Source organism: Hemiscyllium ocellatum, chromosome 14 (genome assembly GCF_020745735.1).
Source record: "Hemiscyllium ocellatum isolate sHemOce1 chromosome 14, sHemOce1.pat.X.cur, whole genome shotgun sequence".
Classification (NCBI taxonomy): domain Eukaryota; kingdom Metazoa; phylum Chordata; class Chondrichthyes; order Orectolobiformes; family Hemiscylliidae; genus Hemiscyllium; species Hemiscyllium ocellatum.
This window is the reverse complement of record NC_083414.1, coordinates 76,451,084-76,478,814: the sequence shown is the minus strand read 5'-3', so window position 1 is coordinate 76,478,814 and position 27,731 is coordinate 76,451,084. Positions and strand designations below refer to the sequence as shown.

The following is a 27,731-nucleotide window of genomic DNA, read 5'->3' as shown; positions in this document are numbered from 1 at the left end:
TGGAGCTGTAAATGGAGAGGAGCTGCACATCCTGTCACTTCCAGCATGAGCTGCAAGTTTTCCCACGCTGGGCAGTGATATACCAGAGTGTTACTCAGCAATGCACTGATTGGTATACACAGCTGTGTATGCTGGGAAGGTAACTGCTCCAGATTAATGGATAAATTCACTGCTATTCACTGCACAGCTCTATAGATATCCAGTCTGTGTGTATTGAACAAAGTCTTTGTGTGTTCTGCACAGTGCTCTGTGCTGAACAGAGCATCTAGTCCAAGTTTATAGATCAGTGCACTGTTGGACACATAGGTAGTGAACTGGTGAGCTTTAAACAGTGTTCGATCCTAGACGGATTGCTGACCAGTACACTAGCGTGGTCTACGCAGTGCTTCATGCTGAGCAGGTATCTCATCTGGTCTTATACGTGTCCGGGCTGGATCTGAGAGGTGGATTGAGTATCCAATATAATTCCTGACATGATTATCACTCCTCTAGCTCGGCCCATTCCGCAGGTAAATGTGAGGTGCTGTGTTTGAGATAGAATTTACTTGGTCAAAATATTCGACATTAAACAAAACACAATTTATTCAATTACTGTCGATAAAAGACAACAAAAGGAAGAGGAACGTGCAATAGCATAATTCTGTTGGAAAACTTAGCAGAATAATAGTTTATTTAACTACTATACAGTAACTGCTCCAATATGGTATCATCCAATAAGCACACATAAACAAATGCAGGAAACAGATTGTCTGACATGCAGTTCTCCAATCCAGGAGGAAAGAACATCAAAAGACAGTTCCAAGAGATATCACAGAGACAATGTGCAGCACCCGGGAGAGATTTACTGCCTTCCAATCCTGCTGAGACTCCAGCAATAACTGGCAAAAAGGGAAAACTAAGAATCGTGGTTCTGTGAAAGTTTGACCATCACTCCACAGGACCAGGCCACAGCTGCAAGAACACAAGGAATGGACTGTATCTCCATCGTCTATGACTCTGGATGTGTCTCTCAAAAATGCCTAAACCCACCTAAGCAGTTTAATGCTGGACAGACAAAAGTCAACGTTAAACATAAATAAATAAAAGGAAAAGATGCAGCAGGCCTGGTGATTAGACACAGGCGGGCTCGGGAGTCCAGCAATTCCTATACTGCCAAAACACAGCAGAATCATCGAGCTTGTGAAGAAAAAGAATTATGTCTCTCTCTCACCTCTATGTTTACAACTGGAGACGTGCCATGAGCCCAATAATCAGCGATATAAAAATCCCAGCCTCACCAAGTATTATTGTGATATATCAGAGTTGCCTTGAAAGGCGTTAACTGGAGCTGTTTTTTCAGTAACTGTGATTGATATCGGTCTTCCTGGACCTAACTGGATCACTGGAGGATTTCCCTCTTCCATAAGTAGGTACTTAATTCATAATATTCGGGGCAGAGTCAACCTCAACAAGATTGGGATCAGCAGCTGCAGAGAAAGAGAGAGAGCGATCAGAATCTGAGAACATTGAAATGTTCCAACAATGGATCATAGGCTGAGAACATTAGATTGGAATTTTCCAACAATGGATCAGAATCTGAGAACATTCCACTGGAATGATCCAACAATGGATCAGAATCTGAGAACATTCCACTGGAATGTTCCAACAATGGACAGGAGTTTATCCAGGGATCTTTACTGGCTTTCACGGGCTCGACCACGGTTAGAATTGCGGATACAAGCTGTACTGATGCTTATTCGAGCTGGGTACTATCCCATCCTCGCTATTGTTGGTGTTCCTGGTAAGTCTATTTCTGTCAATTTTATAAATGATGCTGAATGTTATTGCTGTTCTAGTAGATTATATTTATAAATACATAAACTTTCCATCACAAACACCACTTCCTTCTCATGCATTTCCAAACTACTTACTCATAAACATCTGAGAAAGAATAAGACTGTTCGGAACCTTGAGTCTACTCTTTACCGTGAACTGTTTTATATCTCCATATTCTCTCTGTCATCAAACCTGCCGATGCCCACCTCCAATATCCCCAATCTCCTATTCCGCCTGAGTTCTGTTACTGACTTTGCCATCATCTACCCCTTCATTAACGACAGATTATATGGCCCCAGTTCTCTTCTGACCTCTCTTCCAGTTACAAATATTTTGACAACAAACTTGCTCTTGTCTCGACAGTTAATTCACAACAGGGACTCTGCAACAGAGTAATAATGTCACTGACTGTGTAACTTAGAGGCGCAAGTTATGACTCTAAAAGCATTGTCTGAAATCCTACCACAGCCGATGACTAAATTTAAGTTCCAAAACCAAAATTGGAATGAAACCTAATTTCACTTATGGCAAGCATAAACCTTCAGGATTTCTTTTCTTTTTTTATTGGTAACCTTTGGTAAATAAATCTAACATTTTTGCACTATCTGAACTAAGTGTCACCTCAGATCCACAACAATATGGTTGCCTCCATATTGCCTTTCCAAATGGCAGCGTGGTCAAGGGTAGTTGCGATGGACAACAAATATTGCCCTTGCCAGTGATTCGGGCGTCCTGCGAAACAACAACAACAACAAGCAAAGGTAGATGCTGGCGATCTGAAATAAAATTCTCCACCGTCTAAAAGAATGTTGGAGGATCTCAGCAGGTATGGCCGTCTGTCGGAAAAAAAATGCACAAATAACGGTTCGAGTTCAGTGAACCTATCAAAACTGAATGCAACTGAGAAATAATATTATTATATCAGGGATGGATGGAAGGGTGAGCGGGAGTTTTGTGTTGAGTGGATGATGTCCAGCAAGAGAGAGAAAGTGAGAGAGAGAGAGAGATGGAGAGAGAGGGAGAGAGAGAAAGAAAAAGCAAACAAAAGGATTGCTGATGATGGACTGGAAGGAAAACAGAATGGGCAGTAATTCTACCATTTCCCCTTTTCCCATATTCCTGAATATCATATTTATTATGGGATGTCCCTGCTTACCGTGAGTTATGTTCCCTCTATCCCTCGTCTCTGAGCGTGGTAATTAACTCCATCAGTCGCTGAGATATAGAGAAACGTAATGTTCCATTGTCAACTGCTTCTTTGGAGAGAGGAAATGTCACTGCGCGACTGTGTGGAGATGTAAGGACGTCAAACTGAGGAGCTGAAAAATGTATTGCTGGAAAAGCACAGCAGGTCAGGCAGCATGAAAAGATCAGGAGAATCGACGTTTCGGGCATGAACACTTCTTCAGGAATGAGGAAAATGTGTCAAGCAGGCTAAGATAAAAGGTAGGGAGGAGGGACTTGGGGGAGGGGCGTTGGAAATGCGATAGGAGGAAAGAGTTTAAGGTGAGGGTGATAGGCCAGAGAGCGGGTGGGGGGGGGGGGAGAGAGGTGAGGAAGAAAATTGCAAGTCTGGAAGGTGGTGCTGAGTTTTAGAGTTGGGATTGAGACAATGTGGGGATAGGGGAAATGAGGAAACTGGAGAAATCTGAATTCATCCCTTGTGGTTGGAGGGTTCCGAGGCGGAAGATTCTTGGCAGTGTGGAGGAACAGAGGGTTCTTGGGGTCCGTGCCCACAGATTCCTCAAAGTTCCTATCCAAGTTGATTGGGTTGTTAAGAGGCGCATGGTGTTTTGGCTATCAGTTGCAGGGGGATTGAGTTTAAGAGACACGAGGTTATGCTGCAGCTCGATAGAGCCCTGCTCAGACCGCACAGAGAATATTGTGTTCAGTTCTGGTATCCTCATTATAGGAAGGATAAGAAAGCTTTAGAGAGGGTAAAGAGGCGATTTACCATGATGCTGCCTCGGCAGGGGGGCAGGTCTTATGAAGAAACCGTGAGGGAGCGATGGTTTTTCTCACTGGAGGAAAAATAGATGAGAGGTGACTTGATAGAGGTATACAAGATGATGAGAGGCACAGAACATAGAACATTATAGCGCGGTACGGCCCTTCAGCCCTCGATGTTGCGCCACCCTGTCACACTCAGCTGAAACCCATCCCACCTACATTCTTCCATGTCCATCCATTTGCCTGTCCAACGACGACTTAAATGCACATAAACATGGCGAATCTATGACAGCTGCAGGCAAAGCATTCCATACTCTTACTAGTCTCTGAATAAAGAAACTACCTCTAACATCCGTCTTATACCTGTCTCCCCTCACTTTAAAGTTGTGTCCCCTCGTGTTTGCCGTCCCCATACTTGGACAAAAGAGAGAGTGATTGGCCAGAAACATTTTCCGAGGGCAGAAATGTCTATCTCTCGGTGGCATAAATTTAAGGTAATTGGAGGAAGGTTTAGGGGAGATATCAAAAGTAGATTATTTACACAGAGAGTGCTGGTGTGTGGAATGCACTTCCAGCGGTGGTAGTAGAGTCAAAAACTTGAGGGAAACATAAGAGGCTCTTGGGTAGGCACATGGAACAAAGTGAACTGAAGCGTGTAGGTTAGTCTGATCTTAGAGTAGGGCAAACGGCACAACATCGAGGGCTGAAGATCCTAACTGCATGAATTCATGTAAAACTCCGTTATCTCACTTTTTAGATTAGAATCAATATAAACATCATGGCATAGACAGACAAAACAGAGGGCACCACTTTCAACATATTGTCTAGCTATCACCATTATTAACAGCTAACCTGAGAATGCAAATTTTTAAAACAAAGTTTTGTGATTTACATATGAAAAAAGTGAAACTATCATGGTATTCTAACAGATGAAAGGCTTAACAGACAATCAATTTTTCAATGTATAATTTCAGTTAAATCACACTGTAAATTTCTGCTCCAAATTCTGTGTTAGGCTTGAGCACTTCACTATCACCTGATGAAGGAGCGACACTCCGAAATCTAGCGTGCTTCTAATTAAATCTGTTTGACTATAACCTGGTCTTGTAAGATTTTTAACTTTGTACACCCCAGTCCAACACCAGCATCTCCAAATCAGTATTGTTCTTTGTTCTGTGTTCGATGGAAGTGCTCAGGAAGACTTGAACATTAAGGAAGAGTTGAGACTTGGAGCAGGTCAGCCTCGATATTAGTGAAGGGCAAGGCAGGCTTCGGATGTGAATGTCCTTCCCCTGTTTCTGATGTTCTCCCATTCTGTTATTGGAAAGTTAGTAGGTGTTATTTTCCTGGAATGGCTTTTATGGAATGTTGCAATCAGGGAGACCAGCGGATTTTATGAGTCATTGCTGGGTGAGATTTGGGGGCTGTATTCACAGTGAATCTGGGTCTCAAAGATGATCAACAAATGAAGCACAATTTACAGAGAGAGAAAGGTCTGTAAAAAGAGATGAGCAACCCCTTTCATATCCAGCCTGGGCCTTCCAGTTACATTTTCCAAATCTCCCAAACCATATGGGACAGTCTTGATGGACGAAATGGTCTCCTCTGTTTCTGTGCACTATGTTATAACAGTAAGTGGAAACCAACTGATCCTGTCTAGCAGGCTAGAGGGATTGCATGGAACACAGAAACGTGGGACTGAGGTGCAGGAGTGGGTCATTCGAGAATTTGAGCTTTCTCCACCAGACATTAAGATTGTGGCTGATCAGATTGTAGTCTCAGCCTCATCTTCCTCTCTGTGTCCCATTATCCGTGACTCACTTCTCTGTCAAATCTTTAACTAACTCAGTTGTGAATACTTGCAATCAGAGAAGCACCACAAACTTCTAGCGAAGAGAATTCCCATTCGAATGGCACTTTTGGAATTTTTCCTCATATCGCTGTGAGGATAAGAGAGTCATACAGAGTGTAAACAGATCCTTTTGCCCAAATTGTCATTGCCAATCAAGCATCTTAATCCCACTTGCCACCTCCCTCTCAACCATTCCTATTTATGTACCTATCCACATACATTACAAATGTGTAATTGTACTCGCTTTCACCACTTCCTCTGACAGTACACCCACCAGCCTCTGTATCAAAAAGCTTCCCCTCAGGTCCCTTCTAAGTCTTTGCCCTGTCACCTTCACCCTATGCAGTCTAGTTCTGGACACCCCTACACTGGGAAAAAGATCTTGCCTATTAAGACTGTCCATGCCCCTCATGCGTTTTTAAACCTCTGTCATGTCACCATTCAGCCTCTGACAGGCCAGGGGGAAAAGCCTCATCCTGTTCATCATCTCCCTGTAGCTCAAACCCTCAGGTTCCAGGAAATCCTTGTAAAACTTTTCTGAACTCTTTCAAGATTAATAATATCCATCCTTTAGCAGAGTCAACTGACATGCACGCAGTATTCTCAAAGTGGCCTCACCTATGTCCTGTACAAGCGCAGCACGCTATCCCAACTCCTGTACTCAATGTTCTGACCGATTAAGGCAAGCATGCCAAACACGTTCCTCACCATTCTACCGACCTAAACTCCACTTTCAAGGAACTATGAATCTTCACCAGTAGGTCTTTTTGATCAGCAACATTCCCCAGGGCATTACCCTACTTTAACTTACCAAAATGCAAAACCTCACAAATATCTAAAGTAAACTCCATCTGCCAGTCCTTGGCTCATTGATGTTCAAGGATCTCGTTATATTTTAAGATAATCTTCTTCACTGTCCACTGCGCCACTTTGGTGATGTTATCTGTAAACTTACTAAACATGCCTCCGATAATCACATCAAAGTTGTTTATATCCGTGGTAAAAAGCAGTGAGCTCAGCACTGATTCTTTGAGCACACCGCTGGCCACAGGTCTTAAGTCTGGAAAATAATTCACTACTTCAATCCAATTTTGTATCCAATTGGCTAGCTTTTCCTAGATTACATATAACCTAATCTTAGTAATCTGTCGACGATGAGGTACTGTATTAAATGTCTTGCTGAAGTCTGTGTAAACAATGTACACTACAGTGTCTTCTTCAATCTTCTTTGACACCTCTGCATAATACTCAATCACATTAATTAAACATGATTTCCATCACACAAATCCATATTGACTACCCCTAATCAGTCGTTGTAAATAGATGTAAATCCTATCGCTGAGAATCCCCTCCAACGAACTCCTCGACACTGACGTTGGCTGATTGAGTCGATAATTCCCTGTGTTTCTTTTTTTTTGGATTATTGCTCCCTTTTCTAGCCCCACTCCTCCTCTGGCCACAAAAAATAATTATAACTAGGTTGGTGACATGGCCAATGATATTGTTCTCAGAGTGTGTCAGGGTCAGTGTTAGGAACAAGTTAGGCAGATTTATTTAGGGGAGAAAGTGAGGACTGCAGATGCTAGAGATCAGAGCTGAAAATGTGTTGTTGGAAAAGCGCAGCAGGTCAGGCAGCATCCAAGGAGCAGGAGAATCGACGTTTCTAGAAGGGCTCATGCCCGAAACGTCGATTCTCCTGCTCTTTGGATGCTGCCTGGCCTACTGCGCTTTTCCAGCAACACATTTTCAGTCAGATTTATTTGATCTACTAAAATAAAAATGTCTATGAAGAAAACAAAGTTGCTCAAACTATGATGGAAAGAGGAATGACGAGAAGATATTGCAAATATGTACATTGATATTTCTCTTTGAAAAATGCTGAGAATCACACACACACACACCCAGACACACCCACAGAGACAAACACGCATGCATTGTCGAGAACAAACTGAAAAGAAAAATATCTGCAAAGTTCACATGAAAGAACATTGTCCAAATATGATTTGAACTCATGACCAAAGGGAAAATGAGAGTTTGACCCAAATGCTGTTTTATTTGTAGTCATCAAGTCTTACAGCATGGAGAGAGGCAGAGAGGCTCTTTTGCCCAAACTCGTCCATTCGGACCCAAATATCCAACCACATTAACCTCATTTCCCAGCACTTGGCCCAAAGCATTCTCGTCCTTTCCTGTCCATGTACTTGCCCAAATGCCGTTTAAATATCATTAATATAAATGCTTCAACCACTTCTGTTGGCAGCTCATTCCTTTTGTGTACCACTCTCTGTGTGAAACAGTTCCCACCAGTTTCCTTTTTATTCTTTCCCCTCTCACCTTAAACTGATGCCCTCTCCTCCTCGATTCCCCAACTCTAGGAATCAAAAGGCTGGATCCATTCACCCTATCCATATAAACTTCTATAAGATCCCTCTCAGTCTTCTATTCTCGAAATAAAAAATGCCTCACTTGTCCAACCTCTCCCTATAATTCATTCTATTGAGTTCTGGAAACATTTTTGTAAATTCCGTCTGCACACATTCCAAATTAAAAACATTCTTCTGATTGCAATGCGACTAAAACTGAACACAGCACTACAAATGCAGCCTCACCAACTTCCTGAATAACTTCAACATTACTTTCCAACGGCTCGCCTCCATGTCCTGACCGATGCTTGCTAGTGTGGAAAAACCTTCTTCACTACCATGTCTAAATATGACCCCACTTTCATAGAACGGTGGACCTAAACTCCATGTTCCCTCTGCTCAACTACACTCCTTAAGGTCCTACCAATCACCACGGAACTCCTACCTTGATCTAACGTTGCCAAAATATTCCTTGGCCCACTTCTCCAGTTTGATCAAGGCCCTGCTGCAATTTCTGATATACTTCCTCACTGTGCATGATACAATCTATTTCAGTGTCATCTTCAAGTTTCCTAATCATGCCTTGTACATTCGCAAGAACATCATTGTTACAGATAACAAACAACAATGGGACCAGCACCGACCCCTGAGGCACTTCATGTGTCACAGGCCTCCAGTCCGAGAGCATCCTTCCACTAGTACTCATTGCTTACAATCATGAAGCCAATTGTGTGTCTAATTTGCCAGCTCCCTCTGGATTCCATGCGATTCTAACCTTCCAGACCAGTCTATCAATGGTAACCTTGTCAAAGGGCTTACAGAAAACTATACAGACTACGTCTACCACCCTACCCTCATCAACATTCCTTGTCATTTCATCAATGAACTCAAACAAATTTGAGAGGCATGATCTCCCACTCACAAAGCCATGCAATATTTCCAGTCTAAAAACAGCTAATAATAATAATTCCTAAAATTAATAATAACAAACTAATAAATAATAATAAGATGACATTTTCAATGGATAATAAACTATCCATGGTATGTGATATTGGAACGTGTATCATTGTTGAAGGGCAGAATAGAGTTTGTACCTGTGTCATAGAACTGTATTGAAAAAAGCGAGGGTGGCATGGTGGTTCAGTGGCTAGTACTGCTGCCTCATAGTGCCATGGATCTGGGTTTGGTTCCAGCTTCGGGTGACTCTCTGTGTGGAGTTTGCACATTCTCACTGTGCTTGTGTGTGTTTCCTCTGGGTGCTCCATTTTCCTTCCAAAGATGGAAAGCACAGGTGAATTGGCCATGCTAAGTTACCCACAGTGTTATGTGCATTTGTCAGTGGTAAATATAGGTGTGGTCTTGTTGGGCCAAATAGCCTGTTTCCATACTGTAGGGAATCTGTCAAAAATACTATGTCTGAACAAACCTTATCTTTCCAAATGCATGTATATCTCACCCCTCAAGTTACCTAGCTACCACAGATGTTAGGTTTCCTAGTCTTTGGATTCCAGATTTTTCTTTGCTACCCTTCTTGAATAATGGCACAACATTTGCTAATCTCCAATGTTCTGGAACCTCAACTGTAGCTACCGATGATACAAAAAATATCAACCACGTCCCTGTAGTTTCTTCTGTAGCCGCTTGCAGTGTTCTTGGATGCATCTGTTTAAGACCAAGAGATTTATCAGCCTTCATACATTCTAATGCATCCAACACGTCTTCTCCTGTGATATTGGCTCATCCCAAGATAAAACTACGACCTTTGTTCTCCTCCCAAATCTTCATATATTTCTCCACGGTTAAGGCAGAAGAGAAATATTTATTGAGTATCTCACACATATCCTATGGTTCTAGACATACATGCCCACTTTGGACCTTGTGGGGTCATATTCTCATTTAGCTATTCCTTTTACGTTAATATACGTAAAGAACCTTTTTGGATTCACCATAATCTTCTCAGCCAAAGCTAACTTGTGCCCCCTTTTCGCCCTCCTGATTTCCTTCTTCAGTAAATTACTGTATCCCCTGTATACCTCCAGGGATTCCCTTGATCCTAGTTGCCTGGACCTGAGCCACGCCTCCTTTTTGCTGGTCAATGCCTCAATACCTCCTGACATCCATGCTTCCCTCTTCCTGCCAACCTTGCCCTTTACCCTCACAGGAACATATAGACCTTGAATTCTAGACGTTTCACTTTTAAAGGCCTCCCAATTGCAGGAGATCCCTTCGCCTGTAAACAAACTCTTCCAACCAATCCCTACAAGCTCCTGTCTAATTCCATCAAAATTTGCCTTGTCTCAATTTAGAACTTGAACACGTGGACCTGTTTTGTACTTTTTCATAACTTTTTAAAAATTAATATAACTATGGTCACTAATCCCAGAGTGCTCCCCCATTGTCACTACAGTCACCTTTCCAGCCCTAGTTCTGAGAATAGGTCAAGTTTTGACACTTCCCTAGTTGCACCCTCTACATATTGCTTGAGGAAACTTTTCTGAACACACTTAATAGATGCACCCCGTCTCAGTCCTTAATTCTATGTCATTCCCAGGCAATGTTTGGAAAATTAAAATCTCCTACTAATGCAATCCCATTGGCCCTGCAAGTCTCCCCAGTCGCTCTACATATTTTTGTTCCGCTAATTTCTCGTTTTCTATTTGGGGGCTTATGCAACAACACAAATAATATCACCATTCCCTTCTTATTTCTAAGCTCCCTCACAAATCCTCACTGGATGTTCCTTCAGCTATTTTATCTCTGATTACTGCTGTGATACTCGCCTTAATCAAAAATGAAACTCACCCTCCCCTCCTTCCTCCATCTCTGCCCCGCATAAAGCAACTTTACCCTGGTATATTAGGCTGCCTATCTTGTCCCTCCCTTAGCCATGTTTCTGTAATGGCTGTAATATCCCATTTCCACGTGCATATCCACGCCCTGGGTTCATCGGTCGTATCTGTCAGCCATGTCGCATTGAAACAATTGCAATTTAATCCAACAGGCATTCCTTGCTCCCTGTCGTATTCCAGCCTGACCTGTCTCTTCACTTTACTGTTTCTGATTACTGTATCTCTTCCAGCCTTGCACTTCCCTCCCTGCTGTTGAGGATCCCACCCCTCCCCAACCCCAGCCAATCGAGTTGAAATCCGCCCTTGCAGCACTAGCAAACCTGCCGGCCAGGATATTGGTCCCCTCCCAGTTCAAGTACAACCCGCCCTTCCTGAACAGGTCACCTCTGCCCAAAAAGATCACAGTGACCCAAAAATCTCTGCCCCCTGCACCAATTCTTTCGCCACACATTCATCTGCCATATCCTCCGGTTCTTACCCTCACTAGCACAGAGCCCTGAAAGTAAACCAGATATTCCCACTGTCGTGGTCCAGTCTTCTACCCTTTTTCCTAGCTCTATATAATCACTCTGCAGGATCTCATCACTATTTCTACACATGTCATTTCTACTCATGTGCACAAAGACTTCTGGCTGCTCCCCGACCCGGTGAGAACGTTCTGCAGCCGCTCCGAGACATCCTGGACCCTGACACGTAGGAGGCTTTACACCATCCTGGATTCCTCTTTGCAGCCACAGAATCTCTTGCATGTTCCCCAGACTATCGAGTCTCAATAATTCCTTCTGAAGTTATACTGCTCGTACAACATCCTGACAGTGGGACTTCTTCCTGAAACAGTTGGATTTAGTTGAATTGCATTGCTTCAAGGAATTGGGAAATTCTAATAATACTCATCAGGAATTCTCTGTGAGTGGGAAACACGACTAGGCTTTCAATTTCACTCCAACAGATTGATGTGTTGAGCGACAGGAAACAGGATGGCAGCAATAGACTGTTCCTTCACAGATAGGCTACATTTTTCCATCTGTAAGTTAAATCATTAACATTATCAGACCCTAAACTGGGCTATGTGAGCTTTCCTTGAACATTTTTCGAACTATATGACTCCATCACATTCTCGATTCCAGCATTATTGCGGCTGTCGTACACAGAATCAATTCATTAACATTAAATGACCCTACTTGTTTTGAATATGTGCTAGTATGTGCCTGCATAATGTAAAAATAAGCGTTTAGTTTCTTCATAATATCTGTGCTAAGATGAGAATGTTGCTGGAAAATAAAGAAATAAAGAAATTGCTGGTAAAGCTCGACCTGTCTGACAGCGTATATGAAGAGAAATCAGACTTCAATTTTTCGGTCCAATGACCTTTCCTTTGAACATGTCGAATTCTTAAATTACTTCCCCAGTGTTATTCTCCCACACATGAAGAAATAGCCATCCTTTATTCACCGAATACACTCTTCTCAAGATCTTATATGGTCAATAAAACATCTCTCATTCGCAGGCTGAACTGTTAATTTTTCATAACGGAATGCCTTCATCCCAAGAACGAGTAAAGAGCAACATCTTTGAAACGTTTCTAAACCTTTTATTTTTCAGTTTAGGCTATCATAACTACATATAGTACATCAGACGTGATCTCAGCAATGCCCTGCACTGATGCAAAAAAACATGGCTTAGATCATACCTAACACTCTTGCACGAAACAGAATCATTCAATTTCTCTTCCAAATCACTTGCAACATATTCAGAGTAATTTCATGTGATTCATGTACGAAGACACACAAATCCCCCTGTACCACTGATTTCTGCATTCTCCCTGAATTTAAATAATTTTCTGCTGTTTTGTCTTTTCCACGAAACAAAAAGTTCCCATCGCCTACATTGAACTGATTTTTTTTTGCTGAAGGTTTGCTCACAGCCGTCTTCTGACTGTATGCCATTGCAGATGCGCTGGAATCCCCTTCTCTGTATTCCATTGCAGACGCGCTGCCGTTACCCTGTCTGTATCTCATTGTAGACTCTCTGCCGCCCACTGTATGTATCCCTTTGCAGATGCTCAGCCCTCCCCCGTCTGTATCCTCATGCAGATGCTCTGCCCTCCTCCTGTCTGTATCCCATTGCAGACTCTCTGCCATCCCCTGTCTGTCTCTCATTGCAGACGCTATGCCCTCCAATGCCTGTATCCCATTGCAGACGGTCTACTAACCCCTGTCTGTATTCCATTGCAGACACTCTGCCATCCCCTGTCTGTCTCTCATTGCAGACGCTATGCCCTCCAATGCCTATACTCCATTGCAGACGCTCTGCCCTCATCTGTCTGTCTCCCATTGTAAACGCTATGCCCTCCAACATCTATATCCAATTGCAGACGCTCTGCCCTCAACTGCCTGTCTCCTATTGCAGACCCTATGCCCTCCAATGTCTATATCACATTGCAGACGCTCTCCCAGGGCAGATGCCCTGTCCTCCCCTTGTCTGTATCCCATTGCAGACGCTTGGCCCTCCCCCGTCTGTATTCCTTTGCAGATGCTCTGTCTTCCTCTGCCTGTATCCCATTGGAGACGCTCTTCCCTCTCCCTGTATGTATACCATTGCAGAAACCCTGCCCTTCCCCTCTCTGTATTTAATTGCAGGGATTCTGCCCTCCCCTGTCTGTATCTCATTTCAGTGTTCTGCCCTCCCCTGTCTGTATCTCATTGCAGACTCTCTGCCCACCACCTGTCTCTATCCCATTGCAGACGCTCTGCCCTCCGCAGGTCTGTGTCCCATTGCAGACGCTCTGCCCTCCCCCGTCTGTATCCCATTGCAGATGCTCTGCCCTCCCCCGTCTGTATCCCATTGCAGACGCTCTGCCCTCCCCAGGTCTGTATCCCATTGCAGACGCTCTGCCCCTCCCCTGTCTGAATCTCATTGCAGACCCTCCGCCCTCCGGCTGTCTGTGTCCCAGTTCAGACGCTCTGTCTCCATTTAACATCTTATTGAATGACTATCCTGGTCCATTAGCAAACTGAGGGCCATCCACTTCATCCAATTTATTTATTTGGATTGAAATATTTGATGACCTCACATAGATCCCTGAAGTATTCTACCAGTTACAGCTTTCCAAACACAAATTGCATAATCATCTCTACTCTGTATTTCCTGACAGCTATCTAGGGTGCCCTTGCTCCTGCATAACAGCCTGGGATGGTTATATGGCGTCCTCCTATTCTGTATAATTTACTGAAATGACTTGAGTACTTCATTCTATTCTTATCTAACCCCATGGATGGGCATAATGGCCTTCTCCTGCTGCGTTGTCACGATGCTGACTAGCTGAATGGAATCATTCTCTCCCTCTGTCACAGTCTTGAGGGTAAATTGACAGAACAACGTGTGAGTTAGGAGCAGCAGTTAGCCTGTTGCTTCATTTAGAAACATCACGCCTGATCTGACTGTAGCTGACCACTCCCTCTCCTGTCTTCTCCCAATAAACATTCCCTCCCATGTCCTTCAAAGGTCAGTCAAGGTCAGCCTTGAATATCCCGGGAGACTTCACTTTCCCCGGGTCTGAGAACGTCACAGATCACACAATCCAAAGGAGAAAAGAACAACGTTATCTCAAATGGAAATGGGAGACCCCTTTCATTTTAAAATATTTTAACCTCACAGCAAGTCACCTCCTCTTTTCAGAAACAAAGCAAATAGGAACAATCATATACCATTCAGCCCCTCAAACATATCCCACAGTCCTATTGACTGTTCAGTCAAGTATTTATCAAACTTAGCTTGCGTACCCTGTATTAAACAATTGCTGATGCTGATGTTAAGAAAAATCCACTGGGTGCATTCATGTCTTTAGTGAAGTAATCTAAGGTGGGCCTTTCCTCCGATTGTCCTAGACACCGATAGCTCCGCCCTCCTGCATATTGACCTTCTCAAGATGGCGGCTCTGAGGCCCGCGCTCCCTCTTCCCTCAAACAAATGGCGGCCTTGACCCTGGGCCCCTTTCCCGACAGAGACCACCATCTCCTTATCCGGGCCTGGAGGGTCTTTTTCGCGTTTTTTTCACCTATATCCGCGTCTTGTCAATTCTCTCCGCTCCTTTCTCCCCGCGCGTCGCCCACACACCACTCTCTGATGCCGATCGTAACCGCACCCGGAGAAAGCTGCTCCATGTCTCGCCGTGTCCTGGTTAATGTGACACTGCGCATACTCTTCATAGAAACCAAAGTGCGCGTGCGTCGGAGGTTATCAGTGAGTTGATAGAGAATATTCAGACCTTTACCGAATCACGGGGGAAATATTAGACATTAACAATTGCTCTGTCGAGTTATAGTCATTGAGACGGTTAATATGCAAATAGATTGTTGCGTCCAAATTAACCATACCGGCCAGGTATGTAAATTACCAATCGTTCTAGGAGTTTGAAAATAAGTTTGTTACTCGAGTTGTGTAAGTCGATTGGAAATATGTATGTTATTATATTTACATTTAACTATTTCTTTAAAATACTACATTGTTTTAACAGAGGGGTTTAATGCTCCACTATGTCATGACAATGATCAATCCTGCAAAGCAGTTTGCTTTCTGACCAATCCTGAAGCGTTCACTTCCGAGAATGCATTGGCCCCGCTTCTCACTCACTCTGGTTGGAGGACCGGCCGCTGCTCGGTCCTCCAGTTACGCCCCTTCCTCCCAATTGCAGAGTTGTTTCAAGTGCGACTCAGCAGCTAAGCAACAGAAACATTCAGGGACAAGGGGAGTTGGATTCGATGCCTTGTAATGCAGGGAAAATATCCTGAATCTTGGATCGAGAGACCGGCGTTCAATTCACAGATGGTGCAGCTGTGTGTAAAAACAACTTTGAAAAGGTTCATGAGGGAAAATAAGGTAAGTCAGGAACCGAGTAAAAACAATAGAAAACGCATACAATGTGTTGGTGCTCTCAATACTCCGATGATTTTAGTCTTTACCGAGTGATTCAGGGTCCCAATACAGTCTGTTCCACTCCTCCTTGTGCACATATACCACGATTGTGGGGTAAAGTGTTGTGGTGGGATATAAAAGTGCTTTTCTGGAACTCACTCGGTTTTGTACTTGAAAATAGGTAAGGAGGAGTAGGGTTTTGTATGGAGTTACCTGTTCCCCTCCTGTTGCAGCATCTCATTATTGCCCTGACTCTACCTCGTACATGTTTGGTAGAGATCACTGTCATTTCATAAGCCCACAATACAACATTCGTCACTCTGTTTAAGACAGCAGAAATCTCTTTTAGCACGATAGTTATGACATGCGTGGACCTGTTGTACTGCTTCAAACTCCATGAGGCAGCCATAGCCTCTATGACAGACAGTCTGGGACCTCCTCTGTCCTTAAGACTTTATGCACTGCTTGCACTCTTCCATTTCCCCTTTGCACGTTCCCTTTCCAACCCACCCCATCTGCATCACTCCACAGTTGGAGCTGTCAAGGGCAGAAGTCTGTGGAATAGCCTTCCTAACCTTCTCTGTCCTCCTTTTTAAGATGTATTTTAAAATAATTGTATTTAATTAATGTTTTGATCATCCAGGAAGCACCTTAGGAGATTTGCGATTGTGAAAGTTCCATACAATGCAAGTAGTTGTTGTTATTATTGCCATACATTAGGAGAAACAGGAATGATGCAGTCAAAATTCTAACAAGAAAGTCACTGATAGGCATCGTGTATAGGTCACCAAATAATGACATCACATTGGCATAGGCAATAAACAAATAAATAACTAATGCCCGTAAAAATGGTACAGCTATGATCGTGGGTGATTTTAATCTACATGTCGATTGGTCAAACCATACATGAACATCAACTAGCCACGAAACGACACGACCAGCTATGCCTAGTAGCCACACACGCAGACAACAAGCAACATGAATTCTACAGGGAAAACACTACTATCATAGGGCAAGCCAGACAGAGAACAGCCAGGGAATTCCTAGAGACATGGCATTCATCCACAAACTCCATCAACAAACACATCGACCTGGACCCAATATGCCAACCACTACAGCGGACAGCTGAAACTGACAACCGGAAGTGGCAAGGACAGACCACTATAAATACCGGAAGAAACATCAAAGAAGCGCTTCACAGGAGGCTCCAAAGCACTGATGATGTCACCTAGCCAGGGTATGAAACGTTTGCAACAAAAACTTCCAGCTTGGCGAACAGAACCACAACATGGGCGGCACGGTGGCACAGTGGATGGGCGGCACAGTGGCACAGTGGTTAGCACTGCTGCCTCACAACGCCAGGGACCTGGGTTCGATTCCCGCCTCAGGCGACTGACTGTGTGGAGTTTACACGTTCTCCCCGTGTCTGCGTGGGTTTCCTCCGGGTGCTCTGGTTTCCTCCCACAGTCCAAAAATGTGCGGGTCAGGGTGAATTGGCCATGCTAAATTGCCCGTAGTGTTAGGTAAGGGATATATGTAGGGGTATGGGTGGGTTGCACTTCGGCGAGTCGGTGTGGACTTGTTGGGCCGAAGGGCCTGTTTCCACACTGTAAGTAATCTAATCTAATGTATTATCTTGTAAATTTCTATTAGATCTCCCTTTAACCTTCTAAACTCCAATGAATACAATCCCAGGATCCTCAGCTGTTCCTCATATGTTAGACCTACCATTCCAGGGATCATCCGTGTGAATCTCCGCTGGACACGCTGCAGTGCCAATATGGCCTTCCTGAGGTATGGGGACCAAAACTGGACACAGTACACCAAATGGGGCTTACCCAGAGCTTTTTAAAGTCTCAATAGCAAATCGCTGTTTTTATATTCCAACTCTCTTGAGATAAATGACAACATCGCATACGCTTTCTTAATCATGGATTCAACCTGCATGTTTACCTTTAGAGAATCCTCGACCAGCACTACCAGATCCCTTTGTACTTTGGCCTTATGAATGTTCTCACCGTTTAGAAAGTAGTCCATGCTTGTATTCTTTTTTCCAAAGTGCAAGACCTCGCATTTGCTCACGTTGAATTTCATCAGCCATTTCCTGGACCACTCGTCCAAACTGTCTAGATCCTTCTGCATCCTCCCCACTTCCTCAGTACTACTTGTCTGTCCACCTAACTTCGTATCATCAGCAAACTTCGTTAGAATGCCCCCAGTCCCTTCATCTAGAAATTAATATATAATGTAACCATGCCTGGGATCCAATCAACAACAAGTTCAGCAGTAACTTTAGTGCAATTGCCGAATGGGCAGACTGTTCAAGTCGAAGTCGTTACCAAGCAGCTCAGTCCTCAGTCAAACACTCGCCTCAGGTTCAGATTGTTCAGATCTCTACTATACCTGAAAGTGAGGACTCCCAGGAATCTGTGGATAGCATGACTGACTCTCAGAAGCGTAGAGAAATTCTATAGAGACGGCCTTCATACAGGAAAATCCTGAATGAACTTCCTTCTAATCCCCCGGTGTGCCAAGAAATCGATGAGGAGAAATCAGAAGAAGATTCTGTCTCAACAGTTACTTCAATGAGGATGCAGACACCCATCTATCAGGCTAGCAGTGGACAATACATTGCTATCACACAGGGGAGCAATTCAGCTGGCCAACAATGGTACAGATGGAGTGCAAGGACTCCAGCCACCAACAATGACCAACGCAGCTACAGCCAAGGTTGGAGCAGCCATCATATAGTATACTCAAAGCCCTGATGGACACCAAATCTTTGTGCTGGGCAGCCAAGTGCTTGTACAAGATGCTGCTGGAGATGTCCAAACTTATCAGATCTGTATAACTCCTAAATCCACTGCTGGCCATGGGAATGGTTATGGCATCTTCACCAGTCCTGCAAATGCAGCCCCAGAATGCTGAAGAAACCACTCGTAAATGAGAAATCCGCCTCATGAAAAACAGGGAAGCAACTCGAGAGAGACGTCGCAAGAAGAAAGAGTATGTGAAATGCTTGGAGAATTGGGTTACTGTTCTGGAAAATCAAATTGAAAGAGAAGGCGTACAAAGTGGCCAAAAACAGCATGAAACTAGAACTGGGAAAATGTTAAAGTTCAACCGAAAGCCACAAAAGAGCTACAAAGAAAATTAATATAGAAAATGAGAAAAATAAACTAGCACAGATTATAAAGACAAAGAGCAAAAGTTTCTTTAAATATATATAACGAGAAAAGAATGGCTAAAGTAAATGTTGGTACTTTGGAAAATGAGAGAGCATTTAGTTATGGGATATCACAGTGGAGGATATTAATATCTTTCCAGTAACTAGCAAAGAGACAAAGGTAGGTGGGGATTTGGAAACTATCATTATTACGGAACAGCTAGTTTTTAAATTTTTTTTAATTAACCCCCACACTACCGCCTAACTGCGGTAGTGCTTATTTTTCCCCAGCACCCATGGTGTGTGTGTGCAGGTGTGAGACACAGTGAGAGGCACAAAGTGCATGAATCTTTATTTAATTTCCACCGCAAGGAAGATAGGAAAACACTCGGGTGGCCAGTGACAAGCAATGCCCTTCACATCAAAGGGCAATGCTGTGTGATCAAACAGTGAAGGGGAGGGCAGGGACTAAATCAAAATAGATTTGGAGGTGGAAATAATGCAATCCACTCCCTGCGGCGCCCACCTATCCCTGAACAACTCCAGGGTGTTGGTGGAGACCGCGTGCTCCTTCTCCAAGGACATCCGAGCTCTAACGTAACCGTGGAAGAGGGGCAGGCAGTCGGCCCTAACGACCCCTTCCACGGCCGGCTACTTGGATCTGTTTATGGCCAGTTTGGCCAGGCCCAGGAGCAGACCCATGAGGAGGTCTTCAGACCTGCCCTCCCTCCTCCGTACCGAGTGCCCGAAGATCAGGAGCGTGGGACTGAAGTGCAACCAAAAGCAGACAAGGAGGTTTTTGAGAAAATCAAAAAGGGAGTGCAAGCGCCCATACCCAATATACACATGGTCCACGGACTCCCCAGCGCCACAGAACAAGCAGTTGGGCTGGGAGTCCATGAGCCACTGCAATCTGCGGTTGCAGGGGACTGCTGCATGCAGCACCCTCCACCCCAGATCCCCGAGAGAAAGGGGGAGGACTCCTGCGTAGAGAGCCCTCCACTGGGGATCCCCACCGCCCGGTGGCAAATGGGCACGCCAAGGCGTGTCCGGACAGTGGATGAGAGAGAAGAGGTGGACGGTGTGCTGCAGCAGTCGATATAGGACTTGCCTTTTTACATCCTTAAAAGGGACAAATTTAAAATTCCAGAGGCGGCTCAGGTTGTGGGGCACAGGCTCCCACGGGAAGTACGGGACCTTGGGGCCAATGTGAAATTCCGTCCGGGCTGGGGTGAGAGTGGAAGGGTTAGAATATCTAGTTGGCATAGATGGGTTGGACCGAATATCTGTTTCTGTGCTAGACATCTCTGACTGTGGGATCATAAAAGGGAACATTGCTCTGATTCATCTCTGGGCTCCTTGATGTCCACTTGTTTGTTATCTAGCTTCTTCAGTGTCTCGTGTGTATTTTTGCTCTGTGTAGTATTTTACTATTATGTTCACAGACCTTTTTGTAAATGAATTGTCCACTGCTGCTTGGCTCCTGACCATATGCTCCATAAACAGATTACTTTTTCCACAATATCTTTGTCAGTCAAGAGTTCTTTTTTCCAGTAAATGAGTGGAATTTCCTTCATTTCTGACAGTCAAATTCTGCACCATTTTCATTCCCTATAATTCATATTGCACTTCCTGAAACAGGTGAATTTCTCCTTCCACAGATACCAGTGATCTAGGCCAAAGCTCTGTTGCCTGTTGAGAAGGTAATGTTTGACTTCCTTGTTATGCTGCAGTTGTATGGTGAAGGTGCTCCCACAATATGGTTGGGTAGGAGACATTACAGATTATTCACTCAGTGATAGTGAAGAGTAGAAGGTATCTATACAAATCAACACGTTTTAATTTCCCAAAGATATTGAGAACTTTTGACATAAAGCCAGAGCTGGAGAATATTATGTCCGGTGACCAAAACCTTTGCGAAATAAGCATTTTTTCAGGAATGACTTAAAGGACGAAAGCAGATCTTAGAGGGTTAGGGTGGGAATTCCAGACCGTATTGCCTTGGAATCTATTGAAAGAGTCACACAGCTGAACTCAAGAATAAACGCATCATTGGGACTCTGAACTAAAATGAGTGGTAGAGTTTTCAATATTCAGGAGATGATAGGGTGGGTGAATGTGGGATGCTGGCCAGGAGTGGGTTTAGATAATGAAATCTAGAGTTAACAAAATGAATGAATGAGTGTTTCAGTAAATGAGCTGAGACTGTGATGGGGTCAGGTGATATCACTGAAGTCGAAATAGTGGTCTTGGAGTGGGACTGGGCTATCATCCTCACCTCACCTCTGGACTTCAGCTGTTTGTCAGTTTGTGAATCAGGTCTGTAACAAGATTAGGAAATGATTGGCTCTGGCAGAACCCAAACTGGGCATCGCTAAGCAGGTTATTGCTGAGCAGCGTCTTGACAGCACTGTTAATGACACCTTCCATCACTTCACTGCTGAGCAAGTGTCGATTGATGGAGGGAAATTGGCTGAGTTGGCTCTGTCCTGCGTTTTTGTGTTGAACATCCCTGGGAAATGTTCCACAATGTCAGTATGTGCCAGTGATGGAGCAGTACTTGGCTTGGTGGGCAGCAATTTCTGGAGCACAGCCATCAGTATTTTTGCCATGATGTTGGCAGGGCCGACAGTCTTTACACTACTTCTCAATTTCTTGATCTGATTTGAAATAAGTTTTCAACCAATTCGATTCACATCTGTGATGTCAGGGACCAATGTAGAAAGCTCATCCACTTGGCACTGCTGGCTGAAGATTGCTGCAAATGCTGTTGTCTTGTCTGTTGCATGGATGTGTGAGACTCCTCCATCAGTAAGGGTGGGGATATCTGTGATGCTTCCTCCAGTGAGTTATTTAATTGTCCATCAACATTCCTGACTAGGTGTGGCAGAACTGCAGAGCTCAGATCTGATCCATTGGTTGTTGGATCACATAGTTCTATTTGGTGTTGCTTGCGCTGTTTGGCATGCATGTTGGGTAGCTTCACCCGGTTGGCACCACATTTTTAGATATGCCTGGTATTGCTCCTGGCATGCCCTGTGGAACTCTCCATTGAACTAGGGTTGATCCCCTGCCTTGATGTTATTGGTTGAGTGGGGGATAGACCAGGCAATGAGATTTCAGATTGGGCTGGATTACAGTTCTGTTGCTGTTTTTGGCCCACAGTGAGGTGGAAGTTGCAGTGTCAAGAGGGTTGACTTTGTGGTTGTACTTTCCAGTGCATTGGTAGATGTCATGTGGTCCATCCAGTTTCATTCCTTTGTTGAGACTGTGCAGTGATTAATGCAATGAGTGATTTGGTGGGCCACTGTCAGGAATGCAACTTTTAAAAACAGGTTTTGTGATTTACATATGAAAGAAGTGAAACGATCATGGTATTCGAACAGATGAAAGACTCAACAGACAATCAAGGTATTTTTTAATCGATAATTTCAGTTACATCACAATGTAAATGTTTGCTATAAATTCTGTGTCTTAGAATTGTGCCCTCCACAATCACCTGATGAAGGAGTGGTGCTCCGATAGCTAGTGTGCTTCCAATTAAATCTGTTTAACAATAAACTGGTGTTGTGAGATTCTTAACTTAGAATATGACAGCACTACTAACAGGACTGCATGTAAACCGGCTCAATCCAGTTAATCAATTCATTCGGAAGGATTTCCTCCAAGTTTGATGGCGCAATATTAGTCAAAAGCGTCAACTTCAACCTGCAATGTTACTCTTGACAAAAACTTCAGGCTGACACAAAGCTCCCCACCCCACTGCAATGTGGTCACCGGGCCCGGCCCAGGAACTGGAACTGGGACATTTGTGGACTGTGATCTCAAAGGAAGCGAGCAAAAACAATTCTGACAGATTAGTCCTCAAAGGTGAGTAGCAAGTTTGAGACACGGCAGATGGTATGCCATCTTGCATTCAGCTTAATTGCATTTCTTATTTACAGTCGTGTTTTGCAAAGTATAAAGAACTTTTTTTTTCCATGGTTGGGGAGTTTTATCCGAGTTGATCACAGTTGCTGCCTCTCACCCCCCAAGTCAAATCATAGGATCTATAACAAAACAATAAACTACAGGTGCTGGAAATCTGAACCCCAGAAACAAAGTGCTGGAGAAACTTAGCAGTTCTGAGAGCATCGGGGAAGAGAAAAAATGTTACATTTCAAGTTCACTGACTCTTCGTCTGAACGGACAAATGGTCATGAGATTTTGAACTTACAATGTTTTATTCCCCTCAGTGATGCTGCTGGACCTGCAGTTCTCCAGCACTGTGCTTTCTATATTGAAATTTAGTATTTTTCCGATCTGTTTTGTAAATAATCTCCAAAGGTGAAAGGTTCATTGCAAACATGAGCATAGTTTCCACACTAAAGTTACACAAGCACGCCTCAGTTTAAAAACAAAAATTAACTCCAAGTAACATTCCATCTCAGACCTAGCCAAGTTACACCAGTACTAAAGCTCATCCGCCCAATGAGGCCCCTTCAGCACAACATCCTGCAGTGATGCACACAGCCACGTTTACCAAAGAATGATCATATGTCACAAAATTGAAGGCCGAGAGCATGTCTCTTTAAAGGGGCTGAAATCAAATTCTCAATTTTTGGAAGGCTTTTTGATCAAACCTGCTTGAAGACTTAAATCTCAGAGCATAATCTTTGCTTTTTTAAACAAGGTTTGTGTGAAAGATCCCACATCTTGCTAAAGGTTCAGTTCGGTCTGGTACATAGAACCAAAGGTCAAACAAACATCACATGTTCCATTCACTTCTACAAAGGGCTGACACCAAATTTCTTCAGGATTTAAAGAATTTTATAAGTTGTTTGCAAAATAATGTCACATTAAAGAACTGGACAATAAATGTCACTGTATGCAATAAGAGTGAAGCCTGTGACAGCAGATTTAGCTTTGGAGCGGAGTGTGTGTGCTTTCTAAATTCTGGGAGCACTTTGGGAGACTGTTCCCAGATGGTGATAGTGAGCATATCTGGAATGCACTGTTTAGATTTGGGAATCCTTGGGAGACAATCTGTAGTATCAATAGTATTTGGCTTGTGTTATTGGTGGAGAGTAAGCAATTAATAAAGTTACTTATTTATTGTTGTTGACTAGCTGAATGGTATCCAAATCTGCCAGGTTGCCTTCAATAGTGTGAATGCATCTATTGTAAATATTTGGAATATTCCAGAACTGCCCAGTGTTTGGCAAATTCAGGGGGGACAAAAATCACTGAGTAATTTGAAATAAAGAATCCAAGAGGGCGTAACCACTGAATTATTCAATTCAAATAGTTATATAGAGTGCTCTCATTTAAAATACCTGTTATCCATAGGAATGGATGGACCGACAGAATTGGGACCAAATTCCTAGCTGGGTAGTGTGAAATGTGCTTTGATAAAGTCACCTGTTCAAAGTTTGGGAGAAGATTTGTAGCTCAGGTGCTCGTTGTTGTGGTTTTGTTCACCGAGCTGGGAATTTTTGTTGCAAATGTTTCATCCACTTTCTATGTGACATCCTCAGTGCTTGGGAGCCTCCTGTGAAACGCTTCTGTGATGTTTCCTCCTGCATTTATAGTGGCTTGTCCCTGCCGCTTCCGGTTGTCAGTTGCTGTCTGCTGCAGTGGCCAGTATATTGGGTCCAGGTCGATGTGTTTGTTGATAGAATCAGTGGATGAGTGCCATGCCTCTAGGAATTCCCTGGCTGTTCTCTGTTTGGCTTGCGCTATAATAGTAGTGTTGTCCCAGTCGAATTCATGTTGTTTGTCGTCTTTGTGTGTGGCTACTCAGGATAGCTGGTCGTGTCGTTTCGTGGCTAGTTGGTGTTCGTGGATGCGGGTTGTTAGCTGTCTTCCTGTTTGTCATATGTAGTGTTTTGTGCAGTCCTTGCATGGGATTTTGTACACTACGTTGGTTTTTCTTATGCTGGGTATCGGGTCCTTTGTCCTGGTGAGTTGTTGTCTGAGAGTGGCTGTTGGTTTGTGTGCAGTTATGAGTCCTAGTGGTTGCATCAGTCTGGCTGTCAGTTCGGAAATGCTCCTGATGTATGGTAGCCAGACCTGACAGCCGATTTCCCCAATGAGCATAGTCCATCCAAATGATGTTGCTAACTTTGGCCATACCATTTCTTTCCTAGCCTCTATAGCTTGAAGAGTGACCAGAAGCAATTACTCCACATATGTGGGAACATAACCAACGAGGATTTTTCCCTTGAGAATTGACTTCCATATATTCAGTGCCAGAACAGATAAAAAGCTTGTTATCTTTTATAGAATAATGATTCAGTGGGAGTAAAACGCTAACCTTTTCTTGCTTAAAATCAAGCTGCATAAATTTTAAAAATGAAAATTTCTTAATAGTTCACCAGCTCCTAACGAAATATTTTGAGCAAAATAAATCACATGATACATAGTTATTCAGATAACAAAACAAGTTTGTTCATTGAAGAACCCAGAGGAAGAGGTCATGGAACAATGTGAGTTTGATATACCTCAATCGTCATTTCAAGTGCATTCTCTGCATAAATTCTCCTTTTCCCCCTCGAAGTATTCAACTTTCAATTGAAAGAATGAAGTCACAGTTGTACAACACAAAATCAGACCCTTCAGTCCAACTTCCCCATGCTGACAAGATATCCTAAATTAATCTACTCCCATTTGCCAGCATTTGTTCCATATCCATCTTAAACTGATAATCAGTAGAAAGGGTTTATTTTACTTTATCAGCACTTGAAATACTGACTTTTTTTTCTCCCAACATTGGTGAAAGAAATCATAACTTCATTCATCCAAGTTAATTTTGTAATCTTTCACATAGAAACAAGTGAGAACAACATACAGCTGAGTGCAAAACAAAATACTGCAGCTGCACGATATCTGAGAACACTCTAAAGGTGAGGTACTCCATAGTAACCTGCAGTCTGGCCAAATTGCAGCAAAAAGCTGTTCAATTTTATCTGCAAACTATTCAATGCAAAATCCTCCTTGCACAATAATGAGGCAGCATTTTGGGATGTCATTTTAAAAATGTATTATTTTCAAAGTTACTCACAATTAAGAGTGCACACTCGGTGCCGTCTGCATAACACAGTACAAAAAGGAATTAACAGAAAAAAAACATTGAATTTGGATTATAGAGTCATGAATTCATTGATATTGCATGGGTCCAGTATTTAGAAGTAATCGATTTTTAAAAATAAATAGATACATTTACTAACTATATTGGAGTACAGTCAAGTTTCTTACTGAACAGCGACAGGATTGGACAGAGTCCGCATTGGATTTAAGAAAGGGGAATCATACTTAGCAAATCTACTGAAAGAATCTACAGAGTCGAATATTAAAGTAAGAAATTGCAGGACATTTAAAAAAGCTTATCATTAAACGTGGTAGTCTGGGTTTTGTGAAAGAGAAACTATATTTGACAAATTTGCGACAGTTCATTGAGGAGATAACGAGCAGGGCAATCCAATGATGTTCTGTATTTGGAATTTAAAAATGCAAATGATAAGGTGCTACATAAAAGGTAATTGCACAATTTAGAAGCTCATGGTATCGGGGTAATGTATTAGCATGGATTGAGGATTGGTTAACCACACTGGCTGTTGCTGAGTCCTCACTTGCAGTGCTGTATACAATGTTAGCTCCCATATTTAATAAAGGATAAACCAACATTGGAGACCATTCAAAAAAGATTCACTTAGCTGCTTCGAGGACGAAAGGGTTGACCTGTCAAGAATAGAGAAGCAGGGGTGATCTGATGCAAACAAGATTCTGAGGAGCTTGACAGGGTGGATGTTGATTAGATCTTCTAGCACCAGTGAAGTCTTAAACCAGGGGACATGCATTTTAAAAAAATTAAAGATTTTTTTTCTCTCAGTGAATGGCTAGAATTTTGTCACACAAACAATTGTGAAAGTTAAATGTGGGAGGGGAATGGTTGGGTTACTCTTTGGAGGGTTGTTCTGGCTTGTTGGGCTGAAGGGCCTGTTTCCACACTGTAGGGAATCTATGATTCTATCTCAAATTATTTTTGAAAAGGGTAGATAGATTTTTGAAATATTGAGCAGTTGAGGGCTATGCGGATCAAGCCTAAAAGAGGTGATTAGGTCTGGGTTAGCCCAGCCATGATCTGACAGAATGGGGGAACAAGCTGAAAGGGATTAATTGCCCTACTCCCGCTCCGATTCCTTGAGGCTCCGTTTCATGTTTTTTTTTTGTCTCCAAAGAAGAGCGTGATACAATGTGCTAAAGATTTTAGATGTTGTGAAAATGGGGTGTTTATGTACTGATTCGGATGGCATTGATTCATCAGTCACAGCTATACAGTCATGAGTAGGAAGGCAATCCCCTCCATGAATAAAGGAAATCTACTGCAGAGCTCATTCTTACTCGCAGGTAACATTACCCAACATACCGGCAAAAGCAGGACACACTGCGCATGCTCCCACCAACAAAGGGACCCCGGGTGATTGATATCAGCACTAGACCAATGAAAGGACGGTGGGCGGAACTGGAGGTCGGTCAGAACCCCACTGGTTCTCACCTACCACAGAACCCCACTGGTTCTCACCTACCACCCCACCAACCTCCGTATACAGCGTATCATCCGCCGTCATTTTCGGCAACTCCAAACGGACCCCACCACCAGGGATATATTTCCCTCCCCTCCCCTATCAGCGTTCCGCAAAGACCACTCCCTTCGTGACTCCCTCGTCAGGTCCACACTCCCCACCAACCCAACCTCCACTCACGGCACCTTCCCCTGCAACCGCAGGAAATGCAAAACTTGCGCCCACACCTTCTCCCTTACTTCTCTCCAAGGCCCCAAG

The 27,731-nt window shown here is 43.4% G+C and overlaps 1 pseudogene; it reads left to right on the top strand.

Moving 5' to 3' along the window:
* Positions 1 to 17,996: 17,996 nt before the first annotated feature.
* LOC132822042 (cyclic AMP-responsive element-binding protein 1-like) overlaps positions 17,997 to 27,731 on the top strand; it is an 89,538-nt pseudogene continuing 79,803 nt past the window's right edge.